The sequence below is a fragment of the Hylobates moloch genome, unplaced genomic scaffold, assembly GCF_009828535.3.
Source record: "Hylobates moloch isolate HMO894 unplaced genomic scaffold, HMol_V3 SCAFFOLD_4, whole genome shotgun sequence".
Lineage (NCBI taxonomy): Eukaryota > Metazoa > Chordata > Mammalia > Primates > Hylobatidae > Hylobates > Hylobates moloch.
The window spans coordinates 137840924-137856585 of NW_026652279.1; the positions used below are offsets into that span (position 1 = coordinate 137840924).

The 15662-nt window shown below is 37.5% G+C and overlaps 1 long non-coding RNA gene across 3 annotated transcripts in view; it reads right to left on the bottom strand.

Annotated features, from left to right (window-relative positions):
* The window catches only part of LOC131383325 (uncharacterized), a 593668-nt gene extending 583992 nt beyond the window's left edge, over positions 1–9676 (bottom strand). For all 3 annotated transcript variants that reach the window (XR_009213296.1, XR_009213295.1, XR_009213294.1), the window contains exon 1: positions 9349–9676. This is a non-coding gene — a long non-coding RNA (uncharacterized LOC131383325). The remainder of the gene's footprint in view (positions 1–9348) is intronic.
* Positions 9677–15662: the final 5986 nt, after the last annotated feature.

The following is a 15662-nucleotide window of genomic DNA, read 5'->3' on the forward strand; positions in this document are numbered from 1 at the left end:
ACAGAGGCAATCCCAGTGGTGTTTAATATTATGTGTTTGCAACATATCTAGTTTTTCCATACATTGCTATTTTAGATCATTTTCTCCTTAGTCAAATGGAGGAAATTAATGAAAGAAGGTAAATGTGGGTTGGAAACCTTAGCTCTTTCAACCTCAAAGAGGTTGTCATAGGATCTTTTGTCCTCCTGAGACAACACTATCTTCCATTCTTTCCTTTCCTCCTGCCAAAGATGAGTTGGAGATCTGGCTAGATTTTGATGACTTAAGTCTATTACAACAGCTAAGGAAAATAATGTTAAGAAAACATTTATGTTAGGAATATGGTAAATCACACTGCAGAAGCTAAGATCCTGAGCTTTACCTGGGTAATTACTTTGTGGCACCAATGGAAACCAAGACCTTTTGTCCCAAAGTATGTTGAGTCTTTGCCTCTGTGTACCTGAGTGTGGTAATATTCTCTCCTACAAGTGGCTTTGATGGGTTCCTGTGTTAGCATTATTCACACTCACTCTGAATGGCAGGCACACACTTATCAAATGACTTACCTTTATTAATTCTAATGATACACCACTGTCTAAGGTAGTTATTTTTCCCTCCAAATGTGGAAATGCACAGCAGCTTAAATTCCGCCACAGAATTTTCCAAAACCTGCTAATTAGCTTCAGCCTCAGCCTTGGCCTTCAGAAGGCCAAACAGTCAAATGCAAACTTCAGCATCACTTCTGGAATTCCTAAATTTGCAGCTTATCAATTTTCTTGTGAATGTTTGGTTGTCATCATAGTTACCCTGCCTAACAACATCTAATAACTTCTTGTTTGCATTCATTATAGCCTTCATTATATCTGGATCAGTGATGATTTTCATGGCTGTTGTACATACTTTTAAAGATTTTTTTTCTCCTTTTAAATCTTGAGTTGACATTCTGCTTTTAATTATTCCTCGCAAATATGAATAATTCCTTAAAAGGATTTTTTGAGATGCTTAAGCCTTAAATAAAAACAAAAATTAAAGTTTTTAAAGGTTATTTTGTTTTCATTTTTAGTGTTAACTCCCTAAAAATTTCACGAAGTTTAGAATTATATCTACTCTCTATTGTTGTAATATATTTCTATAAACATATGTCTAACTGCATATTCTTTCTAAAGGCATTGAGTTAAAATACTCTTCATATGTTAATAACCGTCAATCTGTTTCCCTATTTAGCTATTTAAGAATTTTCATTTATTCTGTATAAAACTAACAACTTTTTAAATTCATCTTTAATTATTACTCATTTGTCTTCAAATATCTGATAACATTTTGACATATAAAGCACATGAAGATATTGTCTTGCTCTAGGTCATATTTAATGTGCATACCTATATTTGAAAATGAGGTCCTATACTAAAAACTACTCCAAAAGCATGCCTTGCTCATGTCACTGACTTTTTGTGTTGACAAGATATGGTAGCAATCTACCTTATTAAAAGCACGTAAGCTGGGATGTCGGAAATGAAGTAAACCTTAAGTTATTTGGTCTTCGAAGGGTTAAAACGGAAGCCTCAGAGGATATGTGAACCTAACACTGTGGCCCATGTTGCCCAGTGGTGCACTTAGGAGATCTAAGGGAAATCCTATTTCCTAGCATGGTCAGCAGGCCAGTGTAACAACACACATGGGATTGAAAACTGCAGCTTTAGGATTGGTTAGACAGCTTTCCCAAAGATTCTCTTCATATTCTAGCTCTCGGGCAACCGCGGCTTCAGGCTTTGACAAATATATAAAATTGTATTCATAAGAAAGGTAATTCCTTTGTAGTAGCTATTTTACTGCACCTTCCACATTTGTAGGTAGGCTCACTCCCCTCTCATGGTTGTTTCCATAAAACGTATAAGCTGAAACTGTAGATGAAGAAAAACTCTTCTTCGACACTCTCAGGTTTCCAAGTGTCAGTGTTTTACACGGTCACAGTACCAAAATTTGTCTCTACTGTTTTTTAAATAATTTAGGAACTCATCTGGGCCTGAGAAAAATAATTGGTTCAGTGGAATTCTTCCTTAGCATTCACCCACACCCACACCCACGGCCCACTCCCTTCCTGCTGCAGAGAAGTGCCCTTCCAGACATTTGGGCTCAGCATTTTCACCAAATCCCTTCCAGCCTCTTCCTCACAACCCTTATTATTATGATAAGAACACTTAACATGAGATCTCAACAAAATTTTCAGTGTATAATCAGTATCGCTAACTATATGCACAATGCTGTTTAACAGGTCTGTAGATCGTCTTGCATACCTGACACTTTGAGCCCCTCGAACAGCAACTTACCATTTCCCCTTCCCCCAACCCCTGGCAACCACCTACTCTCTGCTTTTCTCTGTTTGGCTATTTTGGATAACTCTTGAATCCTGTAGTATTTGCCCTTCAGTGATTAGTCTAACATAATGTTCTTCACAGTTCACCTGTATTGTCGCAAAGTGCAGGATTCCCTTCTTTTCTGAGGCTGGATAATGTTCCATTTATATACAACACTTTATCCTTGTTCATTTCCCCAAATCCCTGCCCCTCCTGTCATGTAAGAGGAGAGAAGAGAGAGCAGGGATATATGTTCTGAATATACTACCCCACTCTTTGGACATGTTTGTATTTTATGGAGAAAGCCTGATCCCAAAGAAGTTATAACAACAGCAAGTCTATCCTAGCTGTATATTTCTGAGAGAAAGGGTTGACAATGGAAGGATATATTTTTTGAACAGGAGACCTTTCCTACATCTTTCAGATCATCCCACAGATCTGAATGTTAGCTTTTCAATTGTAGAGGGTCAGGTATGGCTTCTCCAACACCTCCAGCCTTGCTAGGCGCCCCTTCTCCATGTTCTCATAGCATCCTGGCCATGTCCCAATCAGAGTAGTTGCTAAATCATACATATTTCTATTTGTATGTTGATTTTCCCCAGGTCTAAGTAACATGGCCAAGAGTCACAACCAATAGATGATAGAGATGGAATTTGAACCTAGGCCTTTCTGATATCAGAGCCTATGATCTCTTGATTCTTACATTGTAACTTATCTGAAAATATATATGAGAAGTGTGTCAAATTATCTGGAATCATTACTTCTGGGATAACAAATCCTATTATTTATTATGTTAGTGTTCTTCTTTTAGGTGAATTAGTATTATCATTTGTTTGGTTTGCTTAGGTCCAGTATGTCTTAAAATGTATGTAAACAGTAACTATTAATGTGCTTTTCATAGTTATGTGTACTATGTAGAGACGATATGGGGATATGAAGTTTGCAAAGTCATAAAGATTAAGGAGAAATGTATACCACATAAAAATGTCATCAACACAGTCTTGGCATGCAATCAGTGCTCAATAAATGTGGGAAAACTCCTACATGAGAAGCAACAAGATTATACTTGAAGGTACATCAAGCTCTGCTGTTAACTTAGCTATCTCACTTTTCTTCTAGATGTATCTGCTCTTCTGTAAAATAAGGGCATTGGTCTTATTATTTGAAATGGTGGTGTCGAGTAGTTTGCTGCTGGCCCTGGAACTACATATCAACCACGCTTGCATAGCCTTCCTGAAAAAAGAACACATTTCTTTGGAATAGCCTAACAGCAGAACTACAGAAAGAAATATTTTGCTTACTCAACATATCAGTTTATATAAAATAAGAAGATCCTCAGAAAACACTAAAACTTAATAAAGTATTTTAAATGCCTCAGTGAAAATAATACATGAATGTAAAAACCCTGAAAGTAAAGCGTAAACTTCCTTTGATATCTGTCCACCCTACAAAAAGGTGATGGATTATCATGCATTTGCTTGTTTGGAATTCCATTTATATTCTATTCCGTGCTACAAGATTTAGAACATCATGAAAATGTTGTAGCTGTTGGTAGGTGGGGGAAAGGGAGAAGAGAGATAACAAAGATAATCCTTGAATTAAATGAAAAAATATGAAAGGAAGATGAAACACATTTCAGAATACAGTGAAAACAGATATCTTCCAAGGAAAAAGAGTACATCACGTAGGTAACTGCAAGCTTAATAGGTAAAGAGATAAATGTATAGATTTGCCACACTGCCAAAGCTTACAACTAAACAAATACCAGAGCCTCATTCTGCAGATTTAAATATATAATTACTGCAGAGTCCTACTAACTAAATTCCAACATATAATGGTGTAAGTGTCTATTGTAAGCAGTTTTGCAAACTCTCAAATATGTTTCAGAAAAAAATTGCTACACTCAGCTGTGGCTAAGAAAACAATCAAAAGACATTCAATAGCATTTCTCAAGTGATAAGGAAATATTCAACTACGGTTTATTCTAATTTAGACCAGCATCCAATGAAACCTACATCTTGCAGTTTTTAAGTATTAAAACCTATTTTTATTAAAAACATCAGAAAGTATTGAGTTTTCTTAAGTATTCCCAGCTGGATGCGTTATGTGTACTGAATTCGTTATTCACTGTAATAGTGCCAGGTGGTCCTATGGGCTTAATGAGGATTTGATTATAAATACAAAGAAAAAAATTACAATGGGAATGTATTCTGGATACCTTTCTAACTTATCTCAGTGTGCTACCTTTTAGCTAAAGCTGCATCTATATTCCTAACAGAGACCAGGCTGAAATAGCAGGGCTTGTCAACGTCAAGTGGACACAACTGTGTTGGAATTTTACTTTTGCCCCGCTTTCCCAGGCCGTATCCCGATGCAAGTGGAGAAGTTACAGAGATTATGGCCAGAGATGAGTGCTAATAAACAGACAGGGCAGGCTACTTTCAAATAGTTCCAGACAGGTTGTTATGCCATGAAATAAAGTTTTTAAGATAACTTGGAAGGGAGAGAGGCTAGAAAAGGTAGTAGAAAGATTCTTTTGCAGCTGACGTTTGGGAAAGGAGAGCTAATGGAATCAAATGTGACATATGCTTAATAAACTGCTGTCTTGCCAAAGTGACTGGGCACCCTCGGAGGTAATCCTCTTTGAATTAGACTAGAAAAACATTTGACCAGCTGTTATCACTTAAATAAATTTTGATTTAAAAATATGCAGGCAAAAACACTGTAGACCAGTGAGCTTCCATTCTCCCCATATCGTTTCTACTTTTTCTTTTTTGCTAGGAATGGCCCCCAACTGCTGTATAAGGAGATGAAGGCTCCTTTGTTCTCTTGAGTACTTTTATGAGTTTAGGTATGCAAGTTTAAGGGAGGAGAGGCATTTGAGACCTACTCTGAAAAAAGCAGGAAAATAATTTTCAACTCTGGTTGATGAAGGATAAAAGAGATGCAGAAAAAAAGACTCTATGAGTGAAAGCTTCTTAAAATTACCAGAAATCATAAGGTATGGATTTAGCAAGGGTCTTATAAACAGTATTTAGCTATCAGGAGCATGAAGGGATTTATTCTGCATCTAGGTTACATGTGAAAATAAGCAATGGAGTATATGGGGTCTGAACACAATATTGAAATTTAAGGTCAATTAGATTTAATTGTGGGGAAATGTCATCGACTCTTTGGTCTAGAAGAAATTCATGAAGTCATTTAGTCCATTCCCCAGATTACAACTTGGACATATTCAAACTATTACAAGCAAACAATATTTCTTCATGCACTGCTTTATATAAGAACCCATTGCCTCTTTCAGCAATTTCCCTTAGCTGCCATAGTTCAGGGCGATATTTACTGAGGATCTACATAACTGAGTGATGCTCTAGTGCTTACAGATGTACCCACCATCTAAAATCAACAGAACTTGTCAAATTTAATGAATTAATCCTTTTTCCTAAGTAGCATTTTAATAGTGTAGCAATAAGATTAATAGAAAGTATTGCTGAAACTACAGCTAAATGTGTTTCCAACAAGGAATCAGCAATTATATCAGGACTTTCAAAAGCCTTTTCTCTTTACCTGAACTATAAATTCAAATTTGGTTTCGCCTAGCATGAAGAAATATTTTATGGAAATATACTGGCCGAAAAGTAACTTGTCAGGGTCATTGGCAGTTAATTGGAATAGAGCCACTGTCAGTTAAAATGGGGCTGCCATGCTTTACTAAACCAAAACAGCTAAGAGGCTTACAAACAATTCAGCACATCATTAAAACTCAGTGACTCTCAGGCTTGGAAGTAGCTTCAATAAATAAGAAGACAAGGCCAAGATGAGTGTCTGAAAGATATTTCAAACAAGATAATTCCATTTAGCCATCACAGTTAGTTCACTTTTTTAAGAGGCAGGATCTCACTCTGCACCCAGGCTGGAGTGTGGTGGCATGATCATAGCTCACTGGATTCACGGGATTCTCTCACCTTAGCCTCCCGAGTAGCTGGAATTACCGGCATGCTCCACCATGCCTGGTTCGTTCTTTTTTTTAACTTCTCTGGTGAAGTGACTAAAATGCAGGCCAGTTTTTAAAAGGAGAGAACATAAAGGAACTAGATAATCCAAGAACTCAGGGTGCATCTGTTGAGAAGTGCAACATTTACCATAATATTGAAATAGCCTGTTTGTTGTTTTTTGTTTTGTTTTGTTGAGACACAGTGTCGCTCTGTCACCTAGGCTGGAGTGCAGTGGTGCCATCTCAGTTCACTGCAAGTTCTGCCTCCCAGGTTCAAGTGATTCCAGTGCCTCAGCTTCCTGAGTAGCTGGGATTACAGGCAAGTGCCACCATGCCTAGCTAATTTTTTTTTTTTTTTTTTAGTAGAGACGGGATTTCGACATGTTGGCCAAGCTGTTCTCAAACTCCTGACCTCAAATGACCTGTCTGCCTCAGCCTCCCAAAGTGCTGGGATTACAGGCGGGAGCCACCGCGTCCAGCCTGTTTGTTGGTTTAAAAAAATGCTTATTTTTTAATCACAATCAGAGCCATAGGTGCTACATCAGAAACAGTACACTTTTCATAGCTCTCAAATCTCTCTCATTCATCAAAGATGAAACAAATCACAAAGTCTGCTTACAAATAGCATTCATAAAATAAACATGCTATACTTAACCAACTTTAATAATTCGAATTTTTAAAATTATTTCGTTTATTCACACATTACTGGGAATCATCATATTCTGACTGAATGCTAATTAATATACATTTTTATGTATTTTTCTTCCTGTGGATTTGCGCAGAGCACACACCACAGAATAAAGACCTTTATTGCCTCTAAAAGCCTTTGCAGTAACAGTCCATTCAGATGATCCTATTAATTTTGTTATGAAAGCACTGATAAAATACAAAGTGATTTTGGAATGTTAGAGTTCATCAGGTGAAAATAGAAAATAATAATAATAATTAGCCTGCTTTTTAAATGACTCCAAGCAGATAACCACTGGTACAATGCCACATATTTCTCCATCTGGGTTTAGATTCTAGCCTTGCACTCATCACCCTGGCCCTTTCAGGGAGGAATCCTCCCAACTAAGCCCAAGGATAGAAATGACCCATACAGGTGTTTCCAATGGACTCAACAGAGCACCCATCAAAAAGAGAGGCTATCAGAAAACTCAGTACTATTTAATTCATTTAGAAAGTTCTTCTTAGATAATAATAACATAACTTAATAAAAATTATTTATGCCAGAAAGTGGTCTCATATATTCTATTAGTCCATTTTCATACTGCTATAAAGAACTACCTAAGACTGAGTAATTTATGAAGAAAAGAGGTTTAACTCACAGTTCCACAGGCTTACAGGAAGCATGACCTGGGGTGTCTCAGGAAACTTACAATCATGGCAAAAGGCAAAGGGGAAGCCAGGAATGTCCTCTCATAGTGGCAGGGGAGACAGGGGCAAAGTGCCACAAACCTTTTCATCAGATCTCTTGAGGACTCACTATCCCGAGAGCAGCAAGGGGGAAGTCTGCCCCATGATTCAATCACCTCCCACCAGGCCCCTCCCCTGACACGTGGAGATTACAATTGGAGATGAGATTTGGCCCACCTGAGGACACAGAGCCAAACCATATCATATATCTTAGACTACTGAATCATGGTGGATTTTGTTGATGCTGGTGCTGTTATCTTATCCTGAACTGCGAATATTAGTTTGATCAATTTCTAATTGATTGTGCTCTTCTCTCCTGGAAAAGCCCTATTTAATGGAAGCTGATAATTCTGTTCGCTTCCAGGGAATGGTTTCAGTTTTTCTTTTTTGTTTGTCTTGGTTGGGTTTGATTTTGGCTTTGTTTACTTCTGTTTTTGGCTTACTTTATAATCCTCAGGTTTTCTGGTGTGCTAGTGGCTTTGTGTCTTAAAATACAGTCTAATCTGAGAAAAATTCTATGAAGTAGCCATGAAAAGCCAAGAAGAGGAAATTAAGACCCAAACTGCCTTTCTTTTTAGCTTCATAAGATAACGAGTTTCCTTGTGTATAAATAAATGCCCTCTAAGACTGATGCAGGCAGGAGATTAATTGTTTTGCCTAGAAGTGTATCATTGTCAAGGAAAGGTTCAAACTCAAGATTTTTAATCTTGTTTTAGTTCAGCAAATCATTTATAATCAACAAACATTTCTTAAACCTAAAATACTAGACACCAGAATACATAGAAGATAAATCCCTTGCCTTAAAGAGCATATCCCCTAGTTGAAGAGACAGAACATCAAGGGAAACAATAGGCACATGGTGCGTGGTAAAATGAAAAGGCCTGGGGTTAGGGTTAGTCAGAAGAGTGACATTAAGTACAATCACTTTATCTTTCCATCTCTGGTTACATCTGTGAAATAAACACATTTATATTTGCCCTACTTTCCTCCATGGGTACATTAAGGCTCAAACCACAAGAATGTGAAATGCCCAAACAAATTAAGTTATTGTAATGATTTCATTTAAAAATTAATACTGAAGAATCGGTATTTTACTATCCTATTTTAAATGTGAGAAGTACCAAAAATTCTATATTTAACTTCTTTATTCTATAAAAATTAGGATATTGAAAATCATCCTAATGGCTAGCAAGGAAAACCTATTTCTTGGTGCTTTTTCCTCGGTGATGTCAATATGATACATCTCCAAAGGAGCAGAGAACTCAATTACTTGTAACACCGGGCCCTGAAGATGTGTTTATGCCGTCATAGTTGTTTGTATAATTTTGGAATATCCATTCCCCCGTCCCCCCGCAAAAAAAAAACTCCATTTTCAAATTGAGAAGATGTATCTGGTGAGCCTAAGGGGAATTTCACTTCCTTTGTTAGTGATTTATTTGGTAATGGTCAAAGAAAAGTACAAAGATGTTTTCATGAGGGTTCCCACTCCCCATGTTTAAGAGAAAGCTGCAAAATGGAATAATATCTTAGTCAGTTTAGGCTGCCATAACAAAATATCCTAAACTGGGTATAATAACAGATAAACAACAGAAGTATATTTCTTACAATTCTGGAGGCTGGAAGTCCAAGTTTTAAGGTGCCAGCATGGTCAGTTTCTGATGAGGGTTCTTTTCCAGGTTCCAGACTGCTGCTTCTCATTTTATCCTCACATGGTGGAGAGCAGAGAAGGGAAATAATCTCTCTTGTGACTCTTATAAGGGCACTAATCCCATTTATGAGGGCTCCACCATTATGACCTTATCTAATCCTACTAACCTCTCAAAGGCCCAACTCCTAATGCTATCACATTGGGGAATAGGGTTTTAACATGAATTCTAGGGAACACAAACATTCAGTCCACAAATAGCATCCGTTGTTCTTCTGGGTTTTGTCATATGTAGAAACTGCTATGGCCATGTTACTACCTATGCATGAAGCTGACACTAAGAATTGGAGATCACAGATGGAAAGAACCTGGATCTCTATGACATAATGGAACTGTGGACTTAACCACCCCTTAAGGGAGGTAACCAATGCCCTACCGTTGATCTTCCTGTTACATGAGAAAAAAAAAATTCCTTAGTGTTTGAGCCAGTTTGAATCAGAATTTCTGTTACTTTTAGATGAAAGCAGTCAACTAATATACATATCATGATAACATTTATTTAGCTCTTAATGTGAAGAATGCCCCCATGCTAAATACTTCATAGGTTATTTTATTTTATCCTCAAAACATTATCATTCAGAGATGAGGAAACCAAGGCCCAAAAGATTGAATGACTCATCCAAAATCACACAAAGCCAGTTGTGGAACTCAGGCAGTCTGCCTCCTTCAACACCCATAATTATTTTTAACAAAACATTATCTTTTATCATATTTGATTAATCCCTTATTAGAACTATGCAGAAAGAAACTGCTCTTTTAAAAATGCACTTGATGAGGCTGGGTGTGGTGGCTCACACCTGTAATCCCAGCACTTTAGGAGCCCGAAGTGGGCAGATCACCTGAGGTCAGGAGTTTGAGACTAGCCTGACCAACAGGGAGAAACCCCGTCTCTACAAAAAATACAAAATTAGCCGGGAGTGGTAGTGCATTCCTGTAATCCCAGCTACTTGGGAGGCTGAGGCGGGACAATTGCTTGAACCTGGGAGGCAGAGGTTGTGGTGAGCTGAGATCATGCCATTGCACTCCAGCCTGGGCAACAAGAGCAAAACTCCGTCTCCAAAAAAAAAAAAAAAAAGCACTTGCTGAATTAAACATACAATAGGTAGAATATTTCATTGTTCTCCAATTTCCTGTTTATTTCACAAGTATGACTAGCCAAAAGTTTGTTTAGAGATTCTGCTTATCTCAGACTCTCATGAGCTTCCCCAAAGATGAGAGAAATTATAGAACTAATTCTGTAGAGAAGCCAATGAATGTGTAATTTTTAATGAATAAGCTGTAGTTAATATTAATTTACAATTTTTAAACGGAACTAGAAATATTGCTATAATAGCACAGAACCTCTGAAGCCCCTAACCAGAAAGCAGGAGTCTTATACCTGTTTTGTTGTAAAGGAGACAGAAAAGATCAAACAATATGTGAATTTTTCCTCTTGAAGGGGCAGCTGGTCTGACTCAACTGGGTTGATTATCAAGTACTTGGCTAGGATCAGGACTGGATACTTTCAGCTTGGATGAAAAACAGAAGAAGCTGTGACTACTCAGAGCCAGGGGCACAGCCAGACCAAAAATCATTGGGGGAAAAAAGGAAGCTCAAAGGCCAAAAGATAGAAGCCAAGTGTCAAATCCAAGAACAAAAGGCAAGAATCAATGCAAAGATCAAAAAGCCCTGTGACCTTGATGTCAAAATTCGAGCTGATCAGAGCCAACCCAGCAGGAAATGGGTTTCTAGAAGAACTGTCTCAGATATGTCTGGGCCTTCATGATCCCCTGTAAGGACCAGCAGGTATATGATACCTGGGAAGATGACAATGGCTGCCAAGACTGAGGCTGGGCAGACCACCAAGGATCCCAAAATAAAAGCAAAGGTTTAAATTTAAATAACTAGCATGGCAAGAAGCAAAGTACTCATTGCATGATGAAAATCTGAAAGCAGAATTTCTCTTGGTGCAGCAAAGGATCTCTAGTAAAAAATAACATGAGAAAACATAGGTGTTGTGATCGTTATAAAGGTTGATGATTCTTAAGTACATTCGAGGATGCTAAAGTTCTAACAATGTTCAGGTGTAGGGATCAAGTGTCTTTTACATAATCCTTCCACCAGAAGACATCAAGCTTAACTGAAATTCAAATCTGAACAGTAGGACAGCCACCTGGAAAATAACGCTGCAAAACTACTACACAGCAAGTAAGTCAATCTGCAAAGCTGCAATGAACTGTAACCGACTGAAGAGTATGTTATGTACTGCAGGCTATACCAATCTGTGCATGTGAATAACTGTCAATATCCCAACCTAAAATAATTTTAATGGTGGGAATAAACATTAAATATTTATCAGCTAGTGCACCACTAGATCAATGGGCTCATCTCCCTCCCCTGAGTACACACAATAATAAATGAATAGACTTGGGCTTCCAACAGCAAGAAAAAGATTGCCTCAAAATTGGAAATCAATGATACCACTATGGTTACATCAATAGGTGAAGCGATAAATGGAGGCTGCTGTCACTTAAAAAAATATATTGTAATAACAGAGAAAAAAAAGCTAAAGGGAAATTTTTCTTACATTTGCTTTATTTACTTTCTAATTTTCAAAATGAATTTTGACAGAAGTCCTTGGCCATTTGTACTTTTTAAAAGAACATATTGTCCCAAACTAACAATATCTCCTAATATGAAATCCAGTTTCTGTCAATCTGTCCGTAAAAATATTTTAGGTTTAGATTTTTCGGTTTGTGTCTGGTGCTAAGAAAATGTATGACAATTAAACTGATTGAGAGGGAACAGGAGATGGGGTTACAGGACATAGTGTCAGAGGAACTAGAATTTTATAGTAAAATAAAAACACGTTTTAAAATGTTAAAATTTAATCTATTTTATTCTATTAAATTTTGTGCCTTATAAGATATGCTGAACCAAGTGTTCCCAAGTTATGACTTACCATGGAAAATTCTGGTGTGAATGTTTTCTTTTAGAAATAAAGATATTGGGCGTAAGAGTTGATATAACTGTTGTCTTTTAAGCTTATTTGAGGAAATGGTTGATAGTAAGAGCTCCACTAAAATACCCAGTTGGTTCATGTACACATCCCTTCAACCTACCCAGTGAGGGACTCTCAGCCTTCCAGCAGCATGATGATAACACCTCCGTGGCTGTTATCCTCTTCATCCTAGTCAAGTGGCACTGTGACAAAACCTAAGAAATACCTGATAGGATATGCTGGCACTTCAGCCAGAAATTTTTCCCCTGACTACTGCATTGTTACTATCTGAATCAAAAAATTGGTACAAGTCAACTCTAAGGATGAGACAACAATAACAGATGGCATCAAGGGGACACTTGGGTTGAATCAGAAAATACTTCTCCTTTTTGAGAAAAGAATTGGCACTAGTCAAAGGGAAATATAAATTACAATTTGGTACAAGCAAGGAGTCCTAGGAAGTAGAAGCCATTTCAGAGCCCTAAAAATACTTTATTTCTTCAGTTGCTATTTCGAAAATCGCTTTTCCCTGTATGATAATATTCAGTAGGATTCAGATAATTTGAAAGGAACAAAAAGCCTTGTTAGCTCTTTTCTATATCATAAAATCCATTCTTTGTCATTTTACATATTCATCGCTGTATTTTCTTGGGTGCAGTATTTTTTTAAATGGTGTCTGAAAAGTGAAATTATTTTTCACAAAAAGAATGTATCTGTTATGATTTTTCTGGTAATGATTTTTGCACATTATCTATCATGGTCTAGAAGTTTCCATTATTGATTTCTGAGGATTATTTTTATAATAAAGAAAATGAACCTGGAAAAAAAAAAGGTATCTTTTTGTCAAAATCCAATGCCTGTAAAGCACTGTTTATATTATGAAGGCACGCGAATGTCAATAGTTGAAATTAGTTCAAAATGTCCTCATTATGAATCATTTAAATTGTAAATAGACACATTACTTTCATTTTCTTGTCTTTCCCTTTCTTTGTTCTTCCAATCTATAGAGACTCTGTGAGCCCTCTGGGGAAAGGCCCAGTCAGTGTGTGTTTCCTGCAGCTTCTTATATCAAGTCATGTTAAATGTGGAAACCAATATACCACCTCTTATATAAATAGTAATTCCATCAATAAGCATTCAACATTCCTGTGTTGAACCTCTACTATGTGCTACTACTCCTAGTCTAGAAGATGACACATGACAGTAACTGGCAGAAAATTTTGCGATCCCAAATGTTTTTAAATTACATACAGGTCAAACGTGAAAACATGCTTGTAAAAATGTGGAGGTTGAGAATATTTCAATTTCTAAAATTATCCTTGGTGCAAAAATTGCATACTTTATTTTTATTTTTTATTAATGTTTATTTTTATCTCAATAGTTTTGGGGGTACAGTTGGTTTTTGGTTACATGGCTAGGTTCTTTAATGGTGATTTCTGAGATTTTAGTGCACCTGTCACCCAAGCAGTATACATTATACCCAATATGTAGTCTTTTTTTTTTTTTTTTTTGAGACAGAGTCTTGCTCTGTCTCCCAGGCTGCAGTGTAGTGGCATGGTCTCGGCTCACTGCAACCTCTGCCTCCCGGGTTCAAACAATTCTCCTGCCTCAGCCTGCTGAGTAGCTGGGACTACAGGCATGCACCACCATGACCGGCTAATTTTATATTTTTAGTAGAGACGGGGTTTCACCACATTGGTCAGGCTGGTCTTGAACTCCTGACCTCGTGATCCGCCTGCCTCGGCCTCCCAGAGTGCTGAGATTACAGGTGTGAGCCACCGCACCTAGCCCCAATATATAGTCTTTTATCCCTCATCCTCCTCCCAGCCTTTCCTGCCACCCTGAGTCCCCAAAGTCCATTATATCATTCTTATGCCTTTGTATTCTCATAGCTTAGCTCCCACTTATAAGAAAGAACATATGATATTTGCTTTCCTATTCCTGAGTTATTTCACTTAGAATAATGACCTCCAGCTCCATTCAAGTTGCTACAAAAGACATTATTTCATTCCTTTTTACGGCTGAGTAGTATTCCATTATATATATATACATACACGTATAATCACATTTTCTTTATCCACTTGTTGGTTGATACGCACTTAGGTTGATTCCATATCCTTGCAATTGTGAATTGAAGCATTGCACATTTTTAGAAAACAAAATACTTTGAAGAGTCATGTTAGTGATATTTAAGGCACCTCAATGATTGGAGAACAAACTCAATAAAAAAAATTTTATTAAAGCATTTTCTAAGGATCAGAGGCCAGTTAAATGTCCCCAGGTCCTATTGTAGACAAGCAAGCAAGCCAGGGGTAGGAGTCATATCACACTGCATAATAGAAGGCAAAGGAGCTTGGAGACCTCAGGGAAAAGTCAGAAGGAGGATCCAGAGAAAGGAGAGCAACAGACCAAAAGAAGAAGGGTGACAAACTTGGTAGAAGTGAGGCTAAGAAAGAAGTCCAGTGGACATAAGTGTCTAATATGATATTTTTTTCTATGTTTCATGATGTAGGTCTCCCATGTCTACATGATTCCTAACCCATTCTCCACCATATATTCAGAAAATATTTTAAAAAGGAAAAAATGACCTTGCAAAATCCTAGCTGTTTATTGGATTTCTTAACAAAATCAATGAATGTACAATGTTCCAAATCTGGGTTGATGCAGGCTGAACAATCAGGGTGTGGCAGGGAAGATAGCCTATTTGGGTTAGTTACATCTACAGAATCTACAACAGGACAGATCCAGGTTTGTAGGGCCTAAAGCTAACACAACTTGAGGTATTATCTTTAAGAAAAATTCCACAAAAATATAAAGTTAGCTACAGGGACTTGGAAGAGGCCCATAGAGGTGAGGGATACTGAAATCAAAGCTTCATTGGTGTCAAAGTAAATGATCATCTGCCTATATATCAGGCAAATTGTGGAAACTTTTCCTAAAAGAAATACAAATGCAGCCGGGCACAGTGGCTCACACCTGTAATCCCAGCACTTTGGGAAGTCAAGGTGGGCAGATCATGATGTCAAAAGATCGAGACCATCCTGGCTAACATGGTGAAACCTTGTCTCTACTAAAAATACAAAAATTAGCTAGGTGTGGTGGTGTGCTCCTGTAGTCCCAGCTACTTGGGAGGATGAGGCAGGAGAATTGCATGAACCCGGGAGGCGGAGGTTGCAGTGAGCCAAGATTGCACCACTGTACTACAGCCTGGTGACAGAGTGAGACTCCATCTCA